General features: G+C 35.3%; 1 long non-coding RNA gene across 1 annotated transcript in view; it reads left to right on the forward strand.

The window, feature by feature from the left end:
• Positions 1-5,685: 5,685 nt before the first annotated feature.
• LOC106941601 (uncharacterized) overlaps positions 5,686-10,337 on the forward strand; it is an 8,331-nt gene continuing 3,679 nt past the window's right edge. The window contains exons 1-2 of the long non-coding RNA XR_001423406.1: positions 5,686-5,702; positions 8,505-8,510. This is a non-coding gene — a long non-coding RNA (uncharacterized LOC106941601). The remainder of the gene's footprint in view (positions 5,703-8,504; positions 8,511-10,337) is intronic.

Here is a 10,337-nt window from a genome sequence, read left to right on the forward strand (position 1 = left end):
AGTTTGTTTGAGTGTGAATGAGAATGAATGTGTATGCAGATGGCCATTGCTGGGTTTTAGGAAGCGCTATGTACATATGACGTCACTTTGGGGAGTAGCTGTGTGATATTTTTTCTGATTTTGTACTGTTTAGACACAGTGCAGGTTTTGTTTCATAAATATACTTTTATTACTGCTTTACGGACAATTTTAAAGGTGATGATTACATATTTTGGTATCACAATTTGGTTAAAGCTGAATCATCTGCTTGTGCAGTAGGATTAATACGAAACGAGAATTCAGCCTTGGCTTAAAGCAGATAAATGTAGTTATTAGGAACCCGTCTCATCCACTTTGACTAACAACACTAACAACCTAACCTAACTTCTAACTAAATTAACTTGGTTTATATGTCACGTGGGTAACTGATTGGACATGTTGAAATTTTAGCACAATGGGGAAAGTCTCCCATTTTGGTTTTCCACCTCTAAATTGTTTTTCTTTTTGAAATAAGAAAAACACAGGGGGATATTATAAAGATAAGAGATTACTGATAGAACTTTGAAATTTAAAACATCCCAGTCTATTTTCAATACTAGATGGGAGATTTGGAGAAATGGTGGAACATCTATAATATTTTGGTTTTTCAGCAAATTATCATGCAACAGTGACATAGATTCAAAATTGTTTTCAAAATGATAATTTTATTATATCAACAGGGGGAGAAGGAAAAATAGACCCTAATTCCTGGTAAATTTTTGGATACGGTTAATTGTAAATTAGTTAATCAATAATTTTAACTTTTTCATTCAACAATAGTGAATTATGGATTTCTTTAATGTAGAGTCATATTGCCTTCCTGCTTGACTAAAATATGGTGTATGTGATAAAGTAGCTTCTACTAAATTAGAATTGATTATCTAAAATGGAACAGCTATAAACAACATCTATGCCATGTTTATTTACATTTAAAATTGTTGATAGATTTCTGCATCACTGCTGATTTTGATTATATACAGTTGGGTGTAAATTGTTAATTTTGAAGAAAATTTTGGTTAAAACTGCTATGAAATTCAAATCCAATGTGAATAACTTCTGAAATTTTGAAATAGGACTTTGTCTTGAAACGTGGGACAATGATAAGATTTAGTAGAACAATATGAAATTCATAATTATTTGACAAAGTGCAATTCAATCACAACTTTTATAAGTGTTAGTACTAGGACATTCTAGATTTTGTTCTAGTTCTTTAATGAGTTTGTGAGGTTGTGATTTTAAAATTTGTAGTTGATATTTGGCATAAACAGAGTGAATGTCATCGAGGTATTTACGCTTATTGATCTTGAACAGTAAGTGTCTATTTCTTAATTCTGGCACATCTGATGGTGGAATGTTTTAACACATTTCTATGTTTATTCTTTTTGCAGTTCAGGATTTGAGGCAGTTGGTCGTTTGTGCTATAACAACAACGACAAATCTAGAGCCACACGGGAGAATGCATCACAAGATAAAATTTTATTTTAATTATAATAGTGAAAGTAACCAAATTGTGGCATATATAAGTTTTGATTTTTAATTACTTTGTATTATTTTTTCTCTGGCAGTTCTCCTTCCTTCTGACTTGATGGCGATCTTGGGGGCAGGGTCTTTCAAGCTCAGAGATCATGGGACGGTGTGATTAGAAAGGATCTTCTTGATTACCGCATCAGGCCGCTGCTGTTGCTGCTGAACAAAGACATGACGATGCTGAACTGTGCCCATCTTCTGCTGGACTGCTGTATGAAAGCCAAAACTATTGAACGATTACTAAGGTCAGTGAAGATGAACTGTGTTCTCCTGTTGTCACGTGAGGGCAAAGTGCTGCTCACAGGACCTGGCAACAGATGTCTGCTTTGAGTGTTGCTTTTCACACCTGGCTGAAAACAAAAGGGACTCAGGCGTTATCTGTGAGAGTCCTCTACGGCCTGGAATCAGCAGGGAGTCGGGACCACAAAGATCAAAGCTTTTTGTCCTAACCCAGACGGGGGTTTCAGAGGATGACTGATCTGCTGTGTTTCTACGTCCTGCTCTGTCGACCACGAAAGGCTGACCAAAGTTCATCAAAGAGGGACTGTATCCAGATGTTTCTGCACTGCAGGAATGACTGCTACTCTGGACACCTTCTGATTCAGCAGATAAAGAATTGGGGCATGGCAAGTCGCTCAGCAGTGGTCCTGTTGTGTGTTCTCATGTTTGATCCTGGATTCTCACCTCTGATCATGTGACCTGAGCGCCAAAGCCCACTCCTGGGGTTCCCTTCAGTCTGCAGGTTGGAGACGAAATGGATGCCAACAAAACTTGGTAGTGGTGAATAAGTTCTTTTTAAATTTTTGTAGTGTGTGATGCCATTGTTCTCTCCTTACTTTAGTTATAGCACAGATGCGCCCTGTTGCCTTCACGTCCTGAACCCCTGCAGTGAAATGCTAATGTGTTGGGGACACCCATCTCCTGGTGTCAGAGGTTTTACAATGCAGTTTGAGGGTTGGTGTGAACCAACTGTTACGACTCTGCATTTCTCAGAAATGCATTAACTTCCTCCATGATTCACTCTGTTTGTCTCACAAAATGCTAATGTGTTTTTCCTTCCTGCCTGAAAAGAATGGGCAGGGACTAACTATTGGAATTGCAAAAGTTTTTCTTAACCATAGCTGAATTTCATAGTCTGTTACGCTTCATCTACTAAGGAAGATGATCTAAATTTTATTTGCATAGTACAGTGGCTACCATTCAGTAAAAACTAAGTTTAAATTTACATGGAATTTAAAATTAGGGTGTTAAAGTGGATTGATGAGTGTCTATAGAGCATACTGTGCTAATGACACCAAGTTCTGTGTTGATTTCATCAATTTAATCAAATGCACACCTCAATCTGCACATTGAGGTGTGCAGATTGTAACAGCATCTGGGACACCATCTTTGAATTACATCCAACTGTGTTATATGATGGTAAGGTTAGCAGTGGTAGCATGTTTCATCTCAATGAGTTGTATGGGATTTTTATTGTTTTCTATGACAGAACATTTGTTCTGTTATAGAAACAGGGGGAAATGAATGGAATTGATCTAATAAGCAAATTTGTAGTTTGGAGCTCTCTTTACTTCTTGGCAAAAGAGGTTATTGAAGTTAAATCAAAATTCATTAAATATGAGCTAACTATTTGGATATGGAATAACTAAAATTTATAAATTGAATATACTAAACTTAATATTACCTGTCCAATAATTTACATAAAACAGTGTTTCTTAAAACAGGGAAAGTGAGCGTTGGATTGTTGAATCTCTTTTCATATGATTTGAAATAAGTTTAACTAAGACATCCAGGAAGGTCTAAACTAAATATTTACATCATTTAATAAACTTAGCTGTATCGAATTTCTCCAAAAAACTGAAAATGCATTGATAATTAATAAACACTATAAAAAGGGTAATTCATTATCCAATTAAATATAAATAGCTTTTCAAAAGAATAAATGGATCAAAGGTAAAAATGGTTGAAATTTTAGGATTTAAAACTATGATTGGAATAAAGTAAGTCATTTTGATATTTAGTGACACGGTTAACTTTATTCTTGTAAAACAGGCTGATCATTCTTTAAGGTTTTAAAATAGAAAATATGATGAATGAAATTAAATTGGTCTAAATTGGAGATTTACAAATTAGCAATTATGGAACTGCTTCTAAAATATGGTTAAGGTTTGGGTTTAACGCGATAGGAAACATTAACTTCTCATGTAGGCCTTATATAAAAAGAGGGTCAAAGGATTGATAAAATACAGCAGATTTATAATAAGAAAGGAAAATACTGGAAGAGACTTAACATAAGGAAATAAATGATAATTAGGAATGAAGTTTTAAAGAGAAATAAAACTAAAAAGCAACCACAAAATCTCTTCCTTCCTGATAATTCAATAAAATAACTATTAAAATAAGATTTGATAACAAGAACAATATATGACTTAAAACAATAAAGAATAATTAGAGTATTAATTAATAAATCAGTGTAAATAAAACATTAATTCAAATTGGAAGGAATTACTTATTTTATTTTAAAATACATTAAGGAGCTCTAGATAGGTGACAGACTCTGTTCCAGTATGCCGACCAGCTGATGACCTCATTGGATAACAAAGGACCACAACCTGGTGTGACTCAGGATCTTCCCTGACCGGAGGACGACCTCACACCTAGATGTTCATCAGGATTTCTTTCATTCTATTATGCTTTTGATGTCACCAAATTGGAAAAGAGGGAATGGCCTTTTTGTTAAACTCACCAAATTGTGGGCACAATAATCCCTAAATAGGTGAGCATCGGTTACTCAGCTGACGACCCTGAGTTCAAAATTATAAGGAAAATGAGCTGCTGGAGACCAGAGGATCATCTTTGTTTTCCTATTAACAAGTTTTCATCTTTCATCTACGACGTGCCATTGAACTCATCTTACTTCAAGGAGCATCAAGAAACACGGACACAAAATGAAGATATGTAAAAAAAGAAAAAAATATTGTACAAAAACTATTGAACTGGAGGTTTATTAATAGTTTGGAAGTCTTTTATATGCAGTATAGTGTATCTACTTGCTCATTTATTTCATGGATAATTTTGGACAAATATTTGTGTATCATCTTTTTGTATCAGGAATATGATTGACTTTTCTAAAACATCATTTTAAGTATAACATTAAGATTTGTGGTAAGGTTTCTGTTAAGCATTGATAAAATTATGCATTTTTTGGATCATCTTTTGGTAAGACATGACTATGGGCTAGATAATTTTGAACATTTATTTTAGGATTTGAATACTTTATACGATTTTGCGGTCTGATTTTATTTGCAATGAATATGCCAACATTTTAACAACAAATGTTATGTAGAAATGTTATGCAAAAAGAGGGACGTAATTTATCAGCTATAAGATGGTGTTTCTGAATTTAGGCTTATCCTATCGCATAGTATATTTTAAATTTATATTTTAGAGTGTAATCTCTATTAAGAGATTAAAAGAGGGAACTGTTGAGAAAATAAATTTAAAATAAGCTAGTTTTAAAACTTAACATGTCTTGATTCAAATGCCCTAATTGTGGTTTTGAAATCAGTAACTTATTCTGGCCTATTGACCTTTATTTTACTTGTAGTTACAGCAGATGGTTTGCTAGGATCGTTTGAACTGCCTTTTGTCTGTGTGGGAAAACAATCAGGAGAAGTTCCAGCTTTTCACACTCATCTGTGAAAGGCCGTAAACACGGCAGGGGTTTTAGGCTTCAGAGAGAGGGTCAGAGATAGCTCCTGGTTGGATGAGCAAAGATACGCCTTATTTGAATAAATTAAATACAAGAGGATAAAACTTTCTACACAGAAGTAACAAATCAGATTTGCCCTTGCAGTTCTCCAAAGATGTCTTTGCACGTCTTTGCTTTTCTTTCTTTCCTTCTTTCCATTTATGTGAGGTAAATGAATGTATGTCTCCGTTGTTCTGCAGTTTCTGGTGTAAGTTTATGCATTGTCTTATATTGGATTAAACTCTGTAATTCTGTGACGTCAACACGCATTGTTGTTTTCCTTGTGGCCACACTTGGCTCGCCGAGAGGACCTGGGATCCAGAGGAAGAGAGAGCCAAACTTTTTTCCAAAGTTGACCTATTTTAGATTTTCTTCCTTAACAGTCATAACTTTTTGCTATAATTTTGTCCAGGTGTACTCATGTTCAGTTTATGTTGAATTCATTTAAGTGGGTCAACCTTGTTTAGGTCGGGCTAATATTGTTTATGTAGTGTAGTCCGAGTTTTGTCAGTGGACATCGAGGTTATTCCATTATTGTGAAATAAACTATTTTACTAGTGTTATCAAATTTACAGCATTAATACTGATGTGTGTTCTGATATGACCTCTTAAAGGCAAACCGACGTATGAAATGGATTAGCTCAATCCTGACTGGGGTCCAGCACTGAATATGGGTCACTGCAAGGTAAACGCCACAACATCGGACCGACATGGGCGTCAATTAATGAGGCAATACAGCAAGATCATGGTGGATGAACAAGTTACAGAGACTGTTTTTATTATTTACCCCAGAAGAAGTAAGTAATGAAAACACAGTAGCGGAGGCAATAGAAGAGGAGCAAGTTAGAGAGGCTGAGGAAGAACAAACCCCAGGAGAGGAGCTCAGCAAGGCTGCAGACTCTGAAGAGGAACAGGAACCATTTGTGTTGAAATATGTGTACAGTTGGAAGTGGCTGTTTTCTCTCATTTAATAATTTAATGTATTAAACATTCATGAAACATTTGATTCAAGCACTTCAAGATACATGTAAACAGGTAAAGTAATGAATCGCATTTTAAGTCAAAATTTGATATTTAAAATATTTCAGGTAATAAACATACATGTAATGAAAGATTATATTTTTAAATATTTTATGTGATTAAAGTAAACAATTATATAATCATACATCTGCTTGTTACATTTAATCTAACAAGCTAACTGTCAGGACACTGGGTTTTTGGGTTTGTTTTGCTTTTCATTTTATTTAGCTTCATGTTAAATTTAGTTTAGCCCTTTATGGTCCTTTTGATATTATTATTAGAGGTATTTAGTGTAATTAGAATTATCTTATTGCTTTCCTTATTTTCAGTCCTTTATAGTGTTTCTAGTTAGGTTTATTCTTTAGTTACCTTAGATTCTGTCCTTGTCTGAGTCCATGTCCAGCCTTCTTTAATGACTATAGTTTAATTCTATTTTATCCTTCTAGTTATTTCTTATTTCAGCCTCCCTGCAGTGTTTCTAGTAATGTTCATTTCTTAATTTGATCACTATAGGTTCAGTTATTCTTAGTCTTTTTTTTTTTTAGTAATTCTAGTTAGGTTCTTTGTTTAGATCAGGGGTGACCAAAGTCGGTCCTCGAGGGCCGGCATCCTGCATGTTTTAGTTCTCTCCCTGGTTCAACACACCTGGATCAAATGATGGCTCATTAGAAGGACTAAAAGGAACATTGACAAGCAGAAAAGGTTGTTACTATCACCAGGGAGAGAACTAAAACATGCAAGATGCCAGCCCTTGACCCCCCTGGTTTAGATCTTCTTGTTTCTCTTGCTCTGTGTTCCATCCATCCATTTTCTTTACACCCTTGTCCCTTAGTGGGGTCAGGAGGGTTGCTGGTGCCCATCTCCAGCTAACGTTCCGGGCGGGAGGCGGGGTCACCCTGGACAGGTTGCCAGTCTGTCTCAGGGCAACACAGAGACAGACAGGACACACAACCATGCGCACACACACACATTCACACCTAGGGACAATTTGGAGAGGCCAATTAACCTGACAGTCATGTTTTTGGATTGTGGGAGGAAGCCGGAGTACCTGGAGAAAACCCACGCATGCACAGAGAGAACATGCAAACTCCATGCTCTGGGAACAAGGGAATTGTTCCCAGAACAATTCCCTTGTTGTTCCCTTGTTCCCAGAACAATTCCCTTGTTCTGGGAATTGAACCTAGAACAAGTTAAGGCAACAGTTCTACCAACTGCGTCACTGTGCAGCCCCCCAAACTATCTACCAAGATCAAAATCATTACCTTAAAAATAACCAATATTTTTGAGGTAATGATTGGCTTTTTTTACTCATAAAGCCAATTGTGGTCCTACTTGCTATGAAATTTAAATTAAAATTTAGTAAAATTAAAATTTTGTCATACAAAACTGTAAAAGACATCTGTCTGCATTAAACTTACACACCACATCTTAGAGGAAGTGACCTTTTTCTCAAAACTAAAACTTATGGACATTTCAAAGTTTTTGAAGGTCAGCTTGCTCCAATCTTCTGAAAATCCCGCTCCTGACTGAAGGATCAGTGAATATGTTCTTTTTAACAGGTCATGTGTAAAATGATTGTAATTGGCAAAAATGACAAAAGTACACAATACATATTATAGATAAGAAATGCAAAGGATAATAGAATCTATTCTAGTCTAAATGTTTTATTACTTGCATACAAGAAAGGCAATGGGAGTCTACTCTTCTTCCTGCATGTTAAAGGAAGTGCTTTAGACAAACACATAACCATTAAAGACGATGCTTATAATGACTATTCTGGCTGCCTTCGTTTTAAATGGACAATTATGTAAATTGGATTTAAGTGTCATAAAGATTACATTTTTTGTTGTGCTATTAAATTCATACATTATATTGTGTTTCAGGGCTCTTTGAATCACTATAATTAATTTCACACACCTGGGTTAATTAGTTTGTCTGGTGAGCTCAATTAAAGGAAATCTGCCTATGAAGAATGTTACACATTATTAAGCAGGAAGCATTAAGCATTATTAAAAAGGAAAATGACATAAAATGGAAAAAAATGACTGTGCCTCACTTATACAGACTAGTAGAAAGATTTCAAGTGATTCTGAGTAAATAGGTCAGATGGCTTGGAAGCTATTGAAGAAAACATATTTAATATTTAAATTATTTAAAATATTTTATATGACTTTAAAATTTAATAGAGGATATTGTGTCATGTAAAAGCATGAATTAGCACTGACAATTAGTTGGTTACAATTCAAGGCATTTATTAACATTTGTTTGACAGGAGTGTTTGGTTTGGTAATTTGTTGACAGTCCCTAAGTGAACCTTCAAGCGCTTTTGCCGGTGTTATAGATCAACTGGTGGCTAAATCAACTGGTTGAAACCTAAGCGCACCGTAGATGTTTCCAAATTGTAGGTGGCTGTGTCAATGCCTATTGAAAAATGCTACTTGCGTGAAAAAAACGTTTGCAAAACTTTACTATAAATCCCATTGGGCACTTATATGTTTAATGTTGCATGTGAAAATTATGTTTCAAAACAATTTTCTAAAGAGCAGCATCATTGCGCTTCGAAAACACCGCATTTGAGCATAACCAGATCAATGAATAACACAATCCCATTCGCATTCAGGTTTACCAGAATACATTAAGTCTAACTCATGACTAGCCGCAATGTAAACAAACCTAAGTGGATAGTTTCTGCTTTTTATAACCAGGACTGATCAGAAAAACATTGGAATTGACTCTCAAGTACCTGTTATGTGAGTTTCTTACATTACATACAAGCAAAAGGTAAATAGTGTCATATTGTTTAGAGACACTTACTACCTACAATAAGTGTCGCTAAACAATGAGGTGGTTATCATCATATTTAATAAAATTTAACTCACATACCTGATGGTGTTGCTTGTGGTGTTTACGTGTCCAAATAGAAAGGAATATCAAATAATGTCGATAAGTTGTACTGTAATAAAATCTCATCTAAATGATATAAAGTTAACAGCTAATGTTGGTGGTGGTGATATCCAAACTGATAAGCCGAAATTATAATAATAAACGTTCCTACCCTACATTGCTGTCATATACCACCAACAGATTATGAGCCATATCTACAGTATTTGTCCGTGTGTTCTTTACGTGGAAACAGTTTGCAAGCTGTTGACGAAGGGAAATCAAATTAGAAACAGAACGAGCCGCATTAAGATTAACTAGTGACAGCCAAACAGGGTCCTCAACGCAGATGTTTGTAAAAAATTAGGTGGCTTTGTGGTTTCCTGATCAAAACGCGGCAAACGTAAATAAACAGATATGAAAATGTCTACTTTCTCTAAGAGCTCTTCAAAACATAATGGTATGAAGGAATATTGAAGAATACATTAAAATGTCACTAAAATATACACCACTTCAAAGAAGACTGTGCTAAACAGATTTTGTACTACCACCCAGCATTGTTAGAGTAATGACGATCATTTTACGTCTTTTCAGTCTTGTGTTGACCGACATGCTCTGCAAACATATCAATAAATATAAACAGTGTGCACCTTGGTAATCTGACAATATTCTTACAGTTAAAGTTTGTCTGGCAAACCTGTTAAACAACACTACCTCCAATATGTTGGCAGCAAGTGAATTATATTATTTATTTTTGTAGACAATAAAATAAACTGGTCCAAAAAGGGAAACAGACGATGGCGCTGCTAACTAAACTCATACCAGCAGTCGCTGAGTTCCAAGAGCGCCGTTTTAACCACCAAGCTATGACGATAGCTGAAAGTCCGATGTTCCTACCCATCATTGATTGTCATCTAACGGACACCCCGCGCTTTAAGAACCAGGCCTGGATTGATTGGTGGCACTTTCAGAATCTCAGTTCGAGTGAAGATTTTAACCTGTTTCTGATGTAAAAGTATATAAGACAATTGTTTTTTCAGCGATGTCTCATATGGTTGAGAATTACGGTCACTTGATGAAAAGAATAAAGACGAGAAAAAATATCAACAATAAGGAAGAAATGACACTGCCACATAGATCT

The sequence above is a fragment of the Poecilia latipinna genome, unplaced genomic scaffold, assembly GCF_001443285.1.
Source record: "Poecilia latipinna isolate Pla-1442-1.1 unplaced genomic scaffold, P_latipinna-1.0 Scaffold3758, whole genome shotgun sequence".
Classification (NCBI taxonomy): Eukaryota; Metazoa; Chordata; class Actinopteri; order Cyprinodontiformes; family Poeciliidae; genus Poecilia; species Poecilia latipinna.